The sequence below is a fragment of the Aquila chrysaetos genome, chromosome Z (assembly GCF_900496995.4).
Source record: "Aquila chrysaetos chrysaetos chromosome Z, bAquChr1.4, whole genome shotgun sequence".
NCBI lineage: Eukaryota > Metazoa > Chordata > Aves > Accipitriformes > Accipitridae > Aquila > Aquila chrysaetos.
This window is the reverse complement of record NC_044030.1, coordinates 70,447,468-70,466,509: the sequence shown is the minus strand read 5'-3', so window position 1 is coordinate 70,466,509 and position 19,042 is coordinate 70,447,468. Positions and strand designations below refer to the sequence as shown.

Sequence of the window (19,042 nt, the reverse complement as noted above, 5' to 3'; positions counted from 1 at the left end):
TGTCTGGTGCCAATCAGAAGTGCTTCAGCAACACAATGGTTTTTTAAGGCTTCTGTCTAAATGGAAACCCAGATATCTAACAGATAACGTATTAAATGTAAGTACCTCTTTGCAAATGTTCTCATACCATTACAGTGCTGGAATAAAATTATGGGAAGAGAAAAAAAAGCACTGAAGCAAAAAACAGAAACAAAAATTAGATAACATCAAAACCTTCATCCACTTCTACAACCTGAATTGAACTTTCATACATTTTTATAATCTCATAGTCTATCTTCTTTCAGAGCTAGCTAAGAAGTCTGGTCAATAATAGCTGCAATTTGCATAGTATAAAACGGGTACTGCATTTCACCATTTTGCTCCAGAAGCATCTAAAAGCTCCCCTTTAACACTGTTAGAATGCTGCTAACAGTGCTTGATACCGATGGTAGACAGCCAGACTCATAGCTTCAGTATCTATTATAGAAATGGTGAGTAAATCTACCTGTTACACAGAATATACATCTATCCTGATGGAAGATTTCCAGGGGATAGTAGTATATACCCAACAGATTTTAAGACAATTACACTAACACTAAATGTTAAATTGTCAAAGGAAGTTATTCTTGTTCAATAAAAGAACTGAAACTGAACTTGAGAAAACCTGAACCCAATACATGACCTCTTGTTCTGCTTGCGAACATGATCTGTTAAACTAAACTTGATTTGGACAGCCACAGAAACCAGTCAGCAACAGTTCCTCATGGACTCATTAGACTTGGTAGAAGACTAGAGGCAGCAATGGCTCCACAACTATCTCCCTGCTCTGGCCCTCCATCGCAGTGGGGCACTGCACAGTGGACATATAATGGACATGCCACCAGCACACCACTCCAGCACTGACTACCAGGCCACTTCTGTACGAGCACCAGCCTCCTGGCATGCAACAAACACCCTCATCTTAGTAAAAGTTCATGGTGATCAACAATAATAATAGTTTAACTGGCGACAAAACATTTCAGAACCATGAGTTTAGTTTTTGCTAGACTTACACAGAGCATACGGATTACATTAGATTTTGGAGATGGCTTCTTGTATTTGCCAAATGATCCAGGTTTATAAATTCCCTTTGTTTCACATTTCTCCATGAAAATACTTCTGAGTTTACAAATTGCTGATCTGAGAATATAAATAATTAACTGTAATTGTAGAACACACTAAGGGAAGAGTAGCATAGGACTGAGAGTGGCATGAGAATTCCCAGTTTTAATATTCTTTATTCTAAGATAAACCTACAGAGATTAGGCTTGACTATCTTTTGAGAGAGCAGATGGCAAAGTACCTTTAACTGGTACTCAAAAATTGCATGAAATAGACTTTACAAGTAATTCCCAGTGTAACACAACGTGTGTTGTCTTACACATTTTTCAATCTTATAATAAATGTGACTATTAAGTGCCATAAATATTCAGTTTTATCCAGACTGTATGTATTTTTGCTTAGCATGTGATGGTATTAACCATATCTGTACCGTATCTGCAAAAACTTCCCGATTTCTCTTATCTTTTTAAATTAATGTAATAGGCTTTTTGCTGTGCTAGATTCCTTTTCAATAATCTAAAATTACTACACAGAAGGAACCACTAAATTCGTATATCACTGCTACTATGACCTACATGTACAATCACCACACACACTTTTACAATGCTATTGACCAAAATATCTCACAAAACTGTTCTGGGAGAATAAACCTCTCAAAGGAATCCTGAAAATGTGTGGAAAACAACTAAGAAACAATCACAAGAGGCATACTTATATCTGTGGATCACTCCTAAGCAAAGCATTGCTTGATTTCAGATTGACCTTTACATTTCACCAGCACAGGGGGCAATTATGCAACAAAGGCTAACCAAAGCCACACAACCACCAGGCAACATTAAATATAATACAGAACCAGGTGTTTTTATCCTACAGTAATCTGCAGTTTCAAGGATCGTTATGTACTGCAATGATGCAAAACACACTAGAGTTCCTGATGTTGAATGTCAGAAAAGGTGGTAGCATTAGGGCTTCCGTAATAAAATAAGATTGAATGCTAAGGACTATGAGATTGTACCAGGTTTGTATTTTGATTTCAGCCCACAATATAGTATAAGCTGATTCGTTAGTAAGAAAAACTCTTATTATATTATGATTTATTTTTTATTTAGAAATTAATCATCCATTTTCTTTTAGGAAAATGTTTCCAAAAGCCATTCTGTTGGCCATGTTACGCAATATTTTTCTTGCAGGTGAGAAAAACTAGATGCAACTCCCTGTGTTGCCCTTCTGTGACCTGTGCACTGAAAGTAATACAATGCGTTCCTTGCCTACCAGTTCAGAACATCCTACTATTCATGTAACCAAGCGTGAGCTGAAAAGCTTCACAAGACAGTGCAAACAGCTGCTATTGAGACACAGAGATAGCCCTTTGTTTCAAACTATTTTTAGCCTTATTTATTTCTTTTTGCTACTTCCTCCCCCACCCCCCAAGGATGGTTATAAATTGAAAACTTACAATCTCAGAGTTCCAGATTTACATAACGTATTATAAAATGTTGACAAAAAGCAAGGAAGAAATAGGCCTGTGACACAAATTTTTCAAGAATGAGGAGAAAAAAATAAAAGCCTGGGGGTAATGAGATCTTTGAGAGCTCATAATGAGAAGCAGGAACTGACCTTAGCCCCATAGCAAACACCTATAGAGCTTACTGCTCCTCTGAAGCTAACTCAGTAAAGCTACTCCTAGTTGCCTTTAACTGAATCTCCAAAGATCAGCACCACACCACATTGAACTACTCCTGAAACTTTTTAAATGCTTCAAAGTGACTCAGAGGTTTAATATCTGTAGGTGAAAAATGTCTTCAAGTACTAAAAAATTTTTAAAAATCAGTTTTAAGATATATTTTTTCTAAATTTTAAAGAATTATTTTATACAGAAATAAAAAAAATTACGCTAATTTTTTACTTTGGTATTGTCAAATAAAACTAGTTGGATTCATAGCCCTCTTTCAGTGATCTTTTCACTCATAATTTATCTGTACTTCAAAATTCACGGTAATAACAAGGTGTTTTTTACAGCTCTGGAACATGGTGCTGAAGCTTTGGTGGTTTATTTATTGCCACAGGCTATCCTGGATAGGATGAACAGTCTGTTCAAAATGAGTGACTACTCAAGCAGCGATAAAAAAGTACTTAGTATTAATTAATCAATGTTTGTACTAAGCCTTAATGTAAGGCACTATGAATTCTAACAGGCATTTTATTTTCCACTTTCTATATCCAACCCACAGAAAACTGAGTCTTAAAGGAGGAAATTTCAGCTGTAAGTTAGTTAATTTGCTGCATAATTTGCAGTATACACAACTGTGTAAAAAGTTATTCAGATTTGCTTTCTTTATTATTTTCTGATTGCTGCCCATTGACACAGCAGTCTCAATGTCCTTGAATCAGTATATTCATATATACTGATTATATAGTATATATATGTGTATATATACTATATATGTATTCATGTATGAATATCCTTACGGTACACCCAGATTGACCCAGGAGAAGTTGTCAGTGGTCTCACAAACCACACGGCAGAGTGAACAGCATGTCTAAGGCACTGAGTGCTGCAACATGAGGCTACAGAGCGGTCAGGGCTTTGCTTAAGATTAAGTTATCCAAGTTTCCAGAAAGATCATAAAAGTCTGATTATTTAATAAAGAGCAAAACATACCAGTAAAAATTCATGAAATTCAGTCACAAATACTCATCAGTCACGTTATAAAGTGAAAGGTCTTTGAAAAGGATATTCATCCAAATTGCTTGTAAAGTATCTTTCAAACCAAGCCTGATGCATGAGAGACATGATTTCACTCTACATATTCAGAGATCAAGAACTGTAAAAAATTTTCACAAGCTTTCCATGGAAAACTTACCTCCTCTTTACTTAAATATTTTGATTGACTAGCAGATGCTCAATGAAATGAGTACTAACTGTTTTTTTATCTCACCTTCAAACACAGCTTTATTTCTTTTGCTTTCATGGATCATCAGTTCACCTAACAGAGAAATCAATGTCCTATATAGAACAAAACAATCTTAGTAGAAATAACAGTAACTTATAACTTTACTACAACGTACTGTAACAAGCACTGAAGTTGATATTATCCATGTCAGAATTTGATTCTCATAGGACATACCATATTTCTCTTACTGTGCAACTACATTATTCTTATAGTAAGAGAGAGCAAAGCTAGACACGCCTGAAAACATCTGCAACTTGCAGATAATTACTGGGATGTGTTGGTAAGAACAGGAGAATGAAGAAGGGAGAGTTTTCTTCAGGGGAACCAAATTCTTTTCATGATTGCACAGGTGTCTGTGCTTGAAAACTTTCTCAGAAATCATCACCTTTTTTTTTTTTTTCCACAACCTGAAAGTGAGGATATTCCCTTCTGCCCAGCTATCCATTTTCATTCTGCCTGTCTGTCTCTCTCTTACACATACACACACCTAGAGGAAAACATGCTTCTTCTGGGAAAAAGGCATACAAATTAAGTATGAACTTCTTCTATTTTAACAAGAAATATTGCATTCAAAAATCCACCATGGAAAAAATTCTGTTTAAATGTTGCAAATCTCTTGTGGGGTGCTTCCATGATGTTGGCTCAGCAGCAATTTTTTTACTTTAAAATTTCCAAACTTAGAATTTACTGTAACCTATCTGTGAGATCACATTAATACAAATGCATTAAAATGACTAGTGAAATGTCACTTCTTTACATCGGCCAGTTTTGCGCTAGCAAACAGGTTCCTTCTGCAGTTGTGTTGTCCTTCTGCATGGATAAAACTTTCCTTATCTGAATGTACTTAATTTTGCAAAGCTTTAGGAAGACAAAAGGTTGGGTTTGGTTATTTGTTTTGTTTTTAAAAGACAAACTGTTCTCCTGAAAGTGTTGATTTATATTCTTTATTCTGCTCTATTTCTGCTCTGACAGCTTTTAGCTTATGTTAACACAAACAAGGAATCTTGCAAGGCTGAGAGTCCCTTTCATGGCTCACCCCTTTTGATTGTAAAGCACACACTACAGTAGAGTTCTAATAGCATCTCCTATACTTCAAGTGCTGAGGTTGAAGGGCAGAAGTATTATTAAGTAGAAGCCTGTGACACTTTCTCAGGTGAAAATTCCATCAACATTTGCTATTCTTTTTTAATTTGAAACACATCAAGCTTAATGAACTTTCATTGACTTAGCCAGGTAGCCTGCTGAAGCAGCAGAAAGGCATTCTCTACCTGAGACTGGTCAGTCTGGGATGAGGCAGAGGCTGGTGTTCTGAAAACTCGGTTCCCCTGCGTGAATTATGAGCCGTGCTGGACGTGGCAGTCTTCCAGCTTAACGGTTTCATTCTGATTCAGACTAAAAGCAATTAAAAAAAATAATAATGAAGTTTTCAGACCACCAGAAATCTTCATTTGATTTCAGACTAGTACTGAAATCCTTTACTTCAAGGTTAGCCATGTATACTTACAGATCCAATTTATATGCCTTGCTGTTATTTTTTAAATATTGATGCAACTTCCTACCTGGTAGCAGAAAAGGAATTCAAAGACAGATTAATAAAATTCAGCAATACTGAGTCTTCTTTTTCATATAGCCATACAACTTATCCAAAAATTACAAACTTGCACAATTTCAAACAGATTTCATGAGTTTTATCTGATAACTAAACACACTTAGCAGTGGAGATTTGCAATTTGTTGCTCAGTTGTGATTCTACGCACAAGCCAGATGATGAGATAAATGCAGCTCCCGGGAGACCTGATCAGAGTCTAGTGAAGCCAATGATCAGCAATTTACAACTTTCAAAAGGCTTTGGTTACAGCCTTTGGTTAGGTTTAAAGCTTGAGTGCTTCTAAGGTTTGATTACCAGAAAAGAAAATCACAGTAGTGTTCACGGAAAGCAACTATAAAATTAACTAATTAACATTACACTAATATATACATTTTCAGAAAATTCGACTAATATTTAAGCAATGGACATTTCATCAAAAGGTTTTTAATTCTTGGTGTGCATGCAATAGCTTCTGTCTAAAGTTTTTATAGTATTTTACACACATTAATAAATTAAGTCTCAGATTTCTGAGAAATAAAGGTACAGGAGTAATGTTGCCCTCATTGCATGTGGGAGGGGAGGAAGGAGAGGACAAAGAGAAATGTATGTAATATGGCAATATTATTTAATAATGAGTCTCATTGGTTTTAGCCAATAATCCCCTACCGCACGTGCTTCAATATATCTGATGTTTGCAGTTCCTTTTCCTCCAGAGAAACATATTAAACTACAGTAGAAAAAATTAAAGCCTGACTTCCACTCAATCTTGGGCAAGAACGGTGCACCACTGTCCCTGGAGTTTTGATACTGCTTTTTCACCCCCCCATCTTTACACAGTTCCTCCTTTCTTCAGCCCCATTCCTTGGTGAAAAAGCAGGGTAGTGCTCCTGTCCAGATAGCTACCAGCTAGGAAGAAGTGCTGAGGAAGAGTCAGGACTCACAAATGAGTTTTCTCCTGGAAGAAGTTGAATCTGTCTATGCTGACCTGTATGCTGATCGAAACAGATATATTTCAGATCAAGACTGCTTCTGCATCAATATGCGTCAAAACACAAGTAACATACCTTCCTCAAATTCACCCTCCCTGTTCAAACGGTTAGACCATAGCCTCTCAGTGTCAAGCAACATTTTGTGTAGGGACTCCAACTGATTTGTTTCAGTTTCATATTACCAACCCTTAAACCAATTGTAAATTGCCACATATTGATTCTTTAACTGTCAGCAAATTTCTGTAGTGGATCACTATAAAATACGCATTCACATTCTCAAATTAGAAATGACTACTTTACAGGCATGAGAAAAAGTTTGAAAGAGACAGATCTAAAAATATTTCAGCTGCAAAATAATCTCGTATCTCATGTTGGAACACTTGCATTAATTAAGAATTTTGTAGTGACAGTAATTTTAAGAGTGCCATTTAGAAACATGACATTTAGGATGCCTCCATACTAAGTTAAAATTCAAAGGCTTAAATTGGGAGAAGCCTTCTGTAATTCTTCTCAACAAAGCGTCATGTGAAAAGGAAGGTAACTTAACCCATACCCCCTGGCAAAACCAAGAAAGCCAGACAGTATCACCTAATATTCTTCTTCAATAGATTTATTTTTTTAACCAATTCAATCTCTCAATTATCAGTGTAATCTTTAAATTTTCTGCTGATGGGGAAAAGTCCATTTTCGCTACTTATTTTCAGAGAAGGAGATGATGGGGAAGACATTGCTTAGTAGCTATTGATAGACCTCAGTCATGGGGTTTGGTGAGGAGACTGGCCTGTGACCACCAAATGAGTTGGGACAATTACTTTTTTGAGGTGAGTTATCTCTGACAAAAAACCCAAGACTAGGACTGTCAACTTGGTTCACATAAGACACAGAGATTTGTGGTATTTGACATAAATACTACTACTAACAATTTCATTCTGATAATCAGAGGTAAAACTGGCTTTGTGAATATAACTGTACAAAGATACAGTACATTCGGACAAGCAGCTTCAAACAAATTTTCATTTATTAGAATTTGGTGAATAATTTCTTGAAAAAGTTCATTGAAGGCAAGACTGGGCACTATGTTTAAACTGAAAAAAAAGAGGTAGTCTTCAAATTCATGAAGGGAAAAATCAGAGATGAGAAAAGTGTAGAAGAACTATAGATGGGTATGAAACAAATTGATGGATTATACATGCAGACTTTGTACTCTTACACCATAAGTGAAAACAAATATACATGACTGAATATTTATACACCTCCTATGTATCTACACAGATGTACAAGATTCTAACTCAAGAACAAGTAATTGAGATAGTATAAATAGATCAAGTTAAATTATTATTCCCTTTTACAACTATTTATGGCTGATCTTTGGCTCCAGAGACTGTTTCTTCAAATATAAAAATAGTACTGAGATTTCAACCCCTTTAAAATAATTGTAAGTACCATTTGAAGAATCAGTAAGTTGTTTTATTGTAATCCATGAATATCACACTGCAGTAAATCATTTGCTTCAAAAGGTAATTAAATCTAATGAAAATATTTATGTATTAGAAACATATATTAGTAACTTTTATTCTGAAAATAACATAAGAAACTAAGGAATTGGTGTTCAAATCAACATTATCATTTTCTTCATTTTTACTTATACTTTGATGAAAAAGGATTAATATCTGTTTCAGAAAGTTTTTGAAAAGCAAAGGAAAAAGAAAGATCAAATTCACAACTGAACAACATGGTAAGTAATTAGGGTCATGTCATGCGCATTCCCCTTTTGCAAAACAGCTCAATACCTAGAGCTCTCACCAATGCCTTGGAAAATCCATTCGACTGCCATATATCTGCGGGCAGCTGAGCCCAGGATCTCCCACCTCTCAGGGAAATTCGTTACCCCCAATCCATACTGTGTCTCTGAAGTGAGGTACACTGCTGATGTTCTCTTTCTCTAAACAAATATAAACTAGAGCAGGAACCAAAACTTTCTCCCAGGGAAGGCAACCACTAGACTGGAGAGGTGTTCTCACTTTTTTGCTCCATCAAAGCAGAACAAGTCTGAGAAGTGATATTGTTATTGAAAATATCCATGCCAGAAGTGCTATGCAAAGTAAACGTACAAGTTCAAATCCTCTCTAGCAGAGGACAGAAATTACTCTGCACTTTCAACACCTGGGCTGAATGGTTTTGATTCCTGAGCAGATACAGGAGACATTCAGGTACACGCTTAAATATACACACTGAAAATTGTATTAGCATGATTATTGAATTGTTATTTTATTACTTCTATTCACTGAATTCATCGTATCAATTTATCTAAAACATCAACTAATTGAAAATGCAATGCAAACAAAATGGAAGAAGTAATCTTCCACAAGCTTGCTTATACCTTTCCCCATGTGTATTTATATGAACCCCTTTTCACAGGGTGATGCACCTTAGGAGCACTGCACTAATGAGCAGGTAGGAAGGAGAATGCTCAGCTAGGAAGTTCAATATTCAGTTTTACCATTATTTCATACTTACAAATTAGCATTACCATAATTTCATAATTAATACGCTAAAACACCTGTCCCTACCAGAAATAAAATGCAGCTCTTGCAGGTATCTCCTTGTACCAGCCACATTCAGAAATCCCCATGTTCTTCATTACTCAACTTGTGTCCAGATCTCTCTGCTAGCCATTTGCCTCCCACAGTATTTAAGCACATGCAATGTAATTTTAACATTTCTTTAACGTTTCCCAATTTACACACTGCATGTTCCAGTCTTGCCATCCTTTTGACAGCATAGCGTTCTGCCTGCATTGCCAAAACAAATCAGCTAATTATGTAGCTAGACAGAGCAGTGATCAGATAGACCTGATATTCACTTGTTTAAAACAAAAAGGAAAACCCAGAAAAGCAAACAAAGCAAATGAGAAAGAGAACACATGATGTTCAAAGATGTTCTAGTTATTGGCCCAAGTGACCGTGATCTTGTCAGTTTTACCTCTGCTCCTCTCATCATCTTTTTACCCTCTAATGCTCCAGCAAGCTCCAGGCAAGCAGGCCTGAGTAAAGCCTCATGTATTGCCATTGCAAGCAGCTCAGCAAAGGGTAGAAGTTTGGAATACAAAACAAGTTTCTGGGGATGTAAAATCCGCCTCTGGCATTTATGAGTATTGGTCAGTGTAATGGAATGTGATTGTTGAGTGGCCCTTTTGAAATTTAATTCAATATAAAGAAACAAAGTTTTTTCAATGAAATGGCTTTGGTTATTCTTTAAAAAGCAAACAATCAAATGCCTTCCAAAAAAAACCAACAAAACAACCTACATATACTTATTTATAAAATGGGTTTTTTGATCTGCAAAACAGGAGATAACCTGCAATATCAAGCACTCCAAGAGATTGCCTTTACATCCAATGAGGCCTTTTCTCCTTCTAGTACACCTGTGCCAGCAGCAGTAGTGCAGGCCATATCCATTGCTTGGCTGTAATTAAAAAATGAGGTTCCATTACATTTTGTCACAGGTAATACACAACACTGAAATAGATGGTCAAGATCCATTTCTAGTAACAGTATGTATTAAATTTATAAAATATGTGTTGAAAGTATTTAGTGAATTATGGCAGATTATTGGCTTGAAATACATTTGTTAATTATTTTGTTTTAAATTAGTCATATGAAAAAGTTGTTGAGCCACTGAAAGATATTACCAATTATAGATTAATTTAAAATTCTATTCTCTCTTCATTGAGACAGAACCATCTAAAGTAGAGTTGTTATACAAAATATGTATATTAGATAAAGGTTTCTTCCTCCACAGTTGCCTTTATTTTCTTTTTTAAAAAAAAAAGAGGGGAAGTCACTTTAAGCTTCACAAAAACATGTCAGTTTTCAGCCTGAAAAATAAAAGATTGATAAAGATATTAAGATCTGAAAATTTATTCAAATTTAATCAGAGCCTTTGTTATATGCTTTACCTATAATATTTATCAGAAAAAATATAAAAGGGAATTATTTAATAATCTACTTCACTTTATATTTTGGTAGAGTGTTTGTTTTTTCACAATTGACTTTGAAGACTCTTGGTATAAAAATTCTCTTTCTCTGATCTTTGGGCATTCAAACAAAGTAGGACATATTCCTTAACAGGGGCACAGCCCCCTTGCTGCTCTCAAGATGACCCAAACAGTACACGTTAAGGTTGACAGGGGAAAGTGTTTGCCTGCAAGTAAAGTTGCCTATAATCGTAGCCACTGATAAGCAGCTCTAAAATAAGCACTCAAAGAAACTTTGGTCAGGGACCTATGACCTGAACTATAAACAACAGCAAAAGTACCAAGGAAGCCATTTACTCCCATACAGACAGATGTACAGATGTACAGACAGACTGTTGCTCTCATACAGCAAAACAAAAGAGCTGCTCTTTACCATGGTGAATAAAACACCAGATGTCCATCTTTATCTTCCATCCATATTCACTCAAAATGAAGTTGTCTAAATATAATAAATAGGTTTCTGGCTTTCAGCAAATGAAAACACCTTACTCTGGAGATCTCAGAAGAGGTTTTAGCCACAAGCCAATATTCCTCAGAAAGACAAAATTTAATTTAGCCAAATATTTATGTTTCATCTTTGGAGGACAGTGAGTTGTGAACTATTCAAACATGTTTAAGCTAAAGATGTGTAATAATTAGAACAGCCAAATAGATGTTAATAATTCATCGGTGGAGAACAGGAAGAAACTGAGGGTGGAAAACGATTAACAGAACTTTTCATCATAATCTTAGAAAAGATATTTACCTGTAAACTGCAAATCAAAATATATAATATGGCAGAAATGGAACATGAAGCGTATTCAAATTATTCTGATGTACTAGTTCTGCAAATGTCCAGCACCCATGGGTGACATTTTTTAAAAATCAGTTTTACCATTTATGGTTCCTTATGCCTAGAATTCTGGAAGATGTTCAGGCACAGAGTCCTGATGCTTACAAGTATGTAGGTCCCTAGCTCATTCTGAAATCCAAATATAGATAGGCTCCTGACTTCCATCTCGGATCTTCATCTAACATCCTATAGATTTGCACACTCTTTGCAGAGCACTAGGTAAAACTGACATTTTCAAAGCCATTCCAGAAATGGAAAAGTTTGTCCTGGAAGCATGAAACCAAGTTAAATATAATATTCCGTTTGCTCATTTTGCCAATGGCATAAAATCAGTATGTATATTCAATGTTAAGATGAGTTGCTATTCAGTGACACCTTATGGAAATACAAGTCAGTAGCCTCAGCAGGAACATCTGCCACCATTTTACGCGGATTCATGGTACCTGCATTCCTGGGCTATAAAGCTAGCTCTCCTTCCCTGAAGAAAGTCTGAACGCTGTCATGCTGTGAGGAACAAGCGTGGGAGTCGAAGTTCACTGGAGCTCTCCCATCCCTTCCACAGAAAAATAAATTTGGTCTAGCCTGTGGAGAATGTAAAGTTGGCTGCAGCTTAGAAATGATAGAAACAACCATGGTCACATTGAGCAATGTTCATACAGTCCTGGGGAATGAAGGGGATGGTGGTGGAAATTGCTGAACACTGACAGGTTATATCATACTGAAGGAGCATTCCTCAGACCTGTCTTAACGAGAATCATCTCTCGCCAAAAGAAAATTAGCCTGCATGAGAATGACACAGCACAGCATACAGGCGGACTACAGGAAAATCTGTCTTCAGGAAACAAGAACAGAGGAAAGTTTAAAGGGAAGCAAGGAATTTTAAACTCATAGCTAATACCTTTAAATACCAAACTAAACCCAAGGAGATTTAATTGGATTCAGTCATCATTTATGTCATATTTAGTTCACATTTAGCTAAGTAATATGCATATGAAATAATACAATTATTAGGTCCTGGATTTAATTCTTTTCAACACCAAAAACCGTCAAATTGTTTTTAGATTTCTTCTTCCATTTCAGAGAGATCAGCCATCATAATAAATTCACTACTTCAATAAATACACAATAAGAACATGTACAAATCCTACTCAATTTTTCAACACCCAGCAGCATATCACTGCATTTAACATTCTGTTCCAAATTTCAAAAAACACCTTGTCCTGGTTTCAGCTGGGATAGAGTTAATTTTCTTCCTTACAGTAGCTGGTACACTGCTGTGTTTTGGATTTAGTGTGAGAACAATGTTGATAACACACTGATGTGTTAGTTGTTGCTAAGTAGAGCTTATCCTAAGTTAAGGATTTTTCAGTTTCCCATGATCTGCCAGTGAGCAGGTGCACAAGAAGCTGGGAGGGAGCACGGCCAGGACAGCTGACCCAAACTAGCCAAAGGGATATTCCATACCATAGAATGTCATGCTCAGTATATAAAACTGGGGGGAGTTGGCCAGGAGGAAGGGATCGCTGCTCGGGCATCGGTCAGTGGGTGGTGAGCAATTGCACTGTGCATCACTTGTCTTCTCTTGGGGTTTATTTCTCTCTCTTCTTGTTATATTTCTTTTCTTCATCGTTGTTGTTGTTGTTGTTGTTGTTATTCCTATTATTATTCCTATTATTATTATTGTATTTTATTATTGTTGTTGTTGTTATATTTTATTTTAGTTATTGAACTGTACTTATCTCAACCCATGAGTTTATTTTTTTCATCCAATTCTCCTCCCCATCCCATTCGGAGCAAGGAGGAGTGAGCAAGCGGCTATGTGGTACTTAATTGCTGGCTGGGGTTAAACCACGATAGTCCTTCTTGGCACGCAATGTGGGGTCCAAAGCATTGAGATAACAACAGATCTGACTAGACCATGTTAAAACAAAATAAGGTTAAGGGACCTGCACAGGGGAACCAGTTTTTAGGAAGAAAATGGCAAGATGGATGTCATCAGATCCCAATGGATGTGATCAACAAAATAGCAGCTATGTCTCCACCAACTAATAAAAAGGAAATACAGGCTTTCTTAGGCATTGTGGGGTTTTGGAGAATGCATATCCCAAATTACAGTTTGATTGTAAGCCTTTTCTACCAAGTGACCTGGAAGAAGAACAATTTTAAATGGGGTCCTGAGCAACAACAAGCCTTTGAACAAGTTAAACGGGAGATTGTTCATGCAGTAACCCTTGGGCCAGCCCGGGCAGGACAAGATGTTAAAAATGTGCTCTATACTGCAGCCGGGGAGAATGGACCTACCTGGAGCCTCTGGCAGAAAGCACCGGGGATACGCAAGGCCGACCCCTGGGGTTTTGGAGTTGAGGATATCGAGGATTTGAGGCTTGCTATACTCCCAACTGAAAAAGAGAAACTGGCAGCATATGAAGGAGTTCGAGCTGCCTCAGAAGTGGCTGGTACTGAAACACAGCTCCTCTTAGCACCCCGACTGCCAGTGCTGGGCTGGATGTTCAAAGGGACGGTCTCCTCTACACATCATGCGACTGATGCCACGTGGAGTAAGTGGGTTGCACTGTTCACAAAACGGGCTCGCATAGGAAACCCCAATTGCCCAGGAATTTTGGAAGTGATCACTGCCAGAAGGCAAAGATTTTGGAATATCTCCAGAGGAGGAGGTGTCACGTGCTGAAGAGGCCTGACTGTATAATAACCTGCCAGAAAATGAGAGGCAACATGCCCTATTCCCCGACAGGTCCTGTCGCATTGTGGGAAAACATCGGAGGTGGAAGGCTGCTGTATGGAGTCCTATACAACAAGTTGCAGAAACTGCTGAAGGAGAAGGTGAATCAAGTCAGTCTGCAGAGTTGAAAGCCATCCAGCTGGCTTTAGGCATTGCTGAAAGAGAAAAGTGGCCAGCACTCTATTTCTGTACTGACTCATGGATGGTGGCAAGTGCCCTTTGGGGGCGATTGCAGCAATGGAAGCAGAGCAACTGGCAGCGCAGAGGTAAACCCATGTGGGCTGCTGCTCTGTGGCAAGATATTGCATCCTGGCTAGAGAATCTGGTTGTAAAAGTATACCATGTAGATGCTCATGTACCCAAGAGCTGGGACACTAAGGAACATCAGAACAACCAGCAGGTAGATCAGGCCACTAAGATTGAAGTGGCTCAGGTGGATGTGGACTGGCAACATATGGGTGAATTATTTATGGCTCGGTGGGCCCATGACACCTCAGGCCATCAGGGAAGAGATGCAACACGTAGATGGACTCGTGATCGAGGGGTGGACTTGACCATGGACACTGTTGCACAAGTTATCCATGAACGTGAAACACGTGCTGCAATCAAGCAAGCCAAGCAGTTAAAGCTCCTGTGGTATGGAGGACAATGGCCGAAATATAAATATGGCAAGGCCTGGCAAATCAACTATATCACACTCCCACAAAGCCGCCAAGGCAAGCGCTACATTTCCACCGGGCGGCTGGAAACATAGCCCATGCCACCGCCCCAAACACTAGCCTGGGCCTTGAAAAGCAAGTCTTGTGGCGACACGGCACCCCAGAAAGAAATGAGTTGGACAACGGGACTCACTTCTGAAACAACCTCATAGACAACCGGGCCACAGAGCATGGCATTGAGTGGGTATATCCCATCCCCTATCACGCACCAGCCCCCAGGAAAATCAAATGATACAATGGACTGTTAAAGACTACACTGAGAGCAACGGGGGGTGGAACCTTCAAACATTGGGATACACATTTAGCAAAAGCTCCCTGGTTAGTCAACACCAGAGGACCTGCCAATCGGGGTGGCCCTGCCCAATCAGAACTTTTACCTACCGTAGAAGGGGATAAAGTCCCCGTAGCGCACATAAAAAATATGCTAGGGAAGACAGTCTGGCTTACTCCCGCCTCAGGCAAAGGCAAACCCATTCGCGGGATTGCTTTTGCTCAAGGACCTGGGTGCACTTTGTGGGTGCTGGGGAAGGACGGGGAACTCCAACATGTGCCTCAAGGGGGTTTGATTTTAGGTGAGAATAGCCAATGAATTAAATTGTATGATGTTAATTGCTATATAACCCTGCCACTGTATGTCATCATTACTACAATTGTTATATGCTATATCAATGGTATTACAGTAAGAATCACTTAGATTAATGAAGGATGAACTTTGATAAAACCAAGCAAAGTGCAGTAGCAATGGAACCAAAACTGACTTCAGCATGCAACAATCCAGCACTACCCACCGTCATTCTGCTGCATCCAGTGTCACCCACCCACCACACCGCACCAAAGCCTGATCCTGCTCTGCCAACTGAGTGGACTTCGCATCATCCCTCCTGCCCAGAAAGACTTATGCCAGATGGAGCCCAAAGTCATGAACTGAATGAATTCAACAATTTGTACGGATGGCCCATAGCCTGAGGGAATGATATCTGTGGGTATATATTAAGAAACAAGAAAGGTGGTGGTGATTAATTGGAATGTACTGGAGAGTGTGGGACCTGGGCATGATGTAAATGGTATAGAACAAGGGGTAGATACTGTCTTGGTTTCAGCTGGGATAGAGTTAATTTTCTTCCTTACAGTAGCTGGTACACTGCTGTGTTTTGGATTTAGTGTGAGAACAATGTTGATAACACACTGATGTGTTAGTTGTTGCTAAGTAGTGCTTATCCTAAGTTAAGGATTTTCAGTTTCCCATGCTCTGCCAGTGAGCAGGTGCACAAGAAGCTGGGAGGGACCATGGCCAGGACAGCTGACCCAAACTAGCCAAAGGGATATTCCATACCATAGAATGTCATGCTCAGTATATAAAACTGGGGGGAGTTGGCCAGGAGGGGGGGATCGCTGCTCGGGCATCAGTCAGCGGGTGGTGAGCAACTGCATTTTGCATCACTTGTCTTTTCTGGGATTTCATTTCTCTCCCTTTTTGTTATATTCCTTTTCATTATTATTATTATTATTGTTGTTGTTGTTGTTATATTTTATTTTAGTTTAGTTATCAAACTGTTCTTATCTCAACCCATGAGTTTGGGGTTTTTTTTCTGATTCTCCTCCCCACCCCATTGGGAGCAGGGATGAGTGAGCAAGCAGCTGCGTGGTACTTAGTTGCTGGCTGGGGTTAAACCACAACACACCGTTAAGTTAGTAAAAACATGTATTTCAGATATTTACTGACATAATGCACGCAGTTAAAAGTCAGTTTTGGTCATGTGGGCACCTAAATTGGGTTACTTATCTCTCACTTGTCCCACACATGCAACGTCTATTGCTTAATAAGCCATCGGATTTCAGACATTTTCGATTTTGACCCTTTTTAAATGCTCTGTTAGATTGCCTACCATCTGGCAGTGCTTACTCTTAATACCACATTCCCTTTGCATTACAGAAGTGTGTTTCTTATAATTATATCTTTAATGTGATAGATGTATGCAACATTAGAATTCCCAAGCTGGCAACAAATGGGCTGAGGGGACAATTTCAGCAAAGTATCTTGTTACTAGGGCTATGGTAACAGCATGTTCAATTGCATCAGGTTGCAATTCTCAACAGAGATCTGTCAACCTGCCCAAGTCATGGGAAATAGAAAATTTGCATACAATTATATTTATTTTAATTATTACAAGATATTTATTTACAAACTCCAAGACACTATGAAGAATATCTAGGCTAACTTCTCCCTGGTAGTTTGAACAAACAGCTCAGTATCTCCTAGCTAGCAGACTCAGTAAGAATGGAAAACTACATAGCAGAGCTAACAAATTAAAAAAATAAACATCAATGCATCATTTCCATTGATATAAAGGAATTCATTATATCTTCAGGAAGAAATGTAGGAGGGAGAAAGAAAAACAGAATGAGGAAAAGAGACGTTGTTTAAAAAAAATAATCTGCCAGGGTCTACATCACTGTGCTCTTGCTAACTTTCAAATGAGAACTGCAAGTTGTCTATAGCAGGATTTCACTACCTGAAAATTAGACCGTAAGAAACGCTATAAATAAAAGACAGAAAAAGCAGGATTCAGTATTTAGGGAGTCACCTAGATAACAGTTTCCACGATCACTGGGCACACAGCTCTGAAAAACAGGACATCTCTGAAGTATACTTGGTAAGGTGGGTAACGAGAAAGGTACCCAAGTATTAACTGAAGCTTGAGGTATATGCTTGATTTATTTTATTACTTACATTTTAAGTTTGTGTCTAGCAGACTAACCCCTAGTGGGAAAAGGAAATCTTTGTTACTACTGAGCTTGACTGGCACTAAAGACAAGGTGAACCAGAGTGACAGACAAGCTTGGCTGTTATCTTCACTGAGAAATCAAGTGCAAACAAGGCCATATGCAGCCACCCCAAGGAACCTGTAGCCTAGGATGTGTTTGGGAAACCCAGAAGCTTGCAGGTGTATACCATCAGGCAGTAATATGATGTTTTAGGGGGTAGTATTACCTACTACTGGTTTCACAGTAATTTCTCTACCAGACAGAAATCATAAGTTGTCCTGGAATGAACAGATGGACAGAAGTCACTCAAGAGCCTGATGGAAAACCTCTCAGTAGTCAGAAAGCTTGATTGCATCCCCATGGTTTTGCAGCCATACATTTATTCTATCTCCTGGGTTGAGTTGGACACATCTTACTCTATGTATCTTCTAAAAGTTCTGTATATTTTCCATAGTTTTGACCTACAGCAAGTTAGAATACTCATTTATCATTAGGGTCCTATGATATACTACCCTAAATTTACTGTAGTTGACAGATTTGCTTAACCTCTGATCATATCAGAATGACACTGCCTATTGCTGCAGTCATGCCATAAAGAAAGGTGCTTCTTGGAGGATCTGGTAAGTTACTCTAAGATACAACAGAACCAGCAAAGGAAACATCAATACTTCCATACTTTGCTGACAGGAGAGAAAAAAACTGGACGCAACCAGAACGCACTACATATAGAATTGGAAGATTTGATATTGTGAGGGTACATTTTATTTCTGTGGGGCTCTTTATATACAGGAGCTTTGGCACAAGTGTAAGCTTCAGTGGATTTCAGACTGAGAATTGGATGAAAAAATAACCCTGCAGTCAAAACAATTTTTATGTATATTGGCTATTTTAAATTACATCATTTAAAAAACCAAATCAAACAAACAAAAAAACCCAAAACAAAACAAAAAAAACCCACCTAGCTTTGACTGTGAGCATAAAGCAACCTGTGCTTTTTCAGTTGAAAACAAAATATATTAATAAGAGTTTTTAATAAATATGACATTTTTAGAGTTAGAAAATTTATTATCAGCAGCATGCTAAATTCCAATAGTGTGTCAAATTATTTGTTAAAAAACATGCTTCGTTAGATAAGATGTCCACATAAACAACATAGAAGTTAATAAAATACGAACAAAATCCTATTCTTAGCTACATGATGCAACTCCAGTTGTGGGAATTTCACTGGCATAAATAAAAAAGGGTTTGGGGCTTGTTTTCAGTTTTTTTAAATATATAATGGAAACAGACTGCATTTCTTTTGTAATTAAATGAGCATTTTCTGAACACAAGTCTACT

The 19,042-nt window shown here is 38.0% G+C and overlaps 1 protein-coding gene across 1 annotated transcript in view; it reads right to left on the bottom strand.

Annotated features, from left to right (window-relative positions):
• HCN1 (hyperpolarization activated cyclic nucleotide gated potassium channel 1) overlaps positions 1-19,042 on the bottom strand; it is a 211,222-nt gene that overhangs the window by 183,632 nt on the left and 8,548 nt on the right. The window lies entirely within an intron of this gene.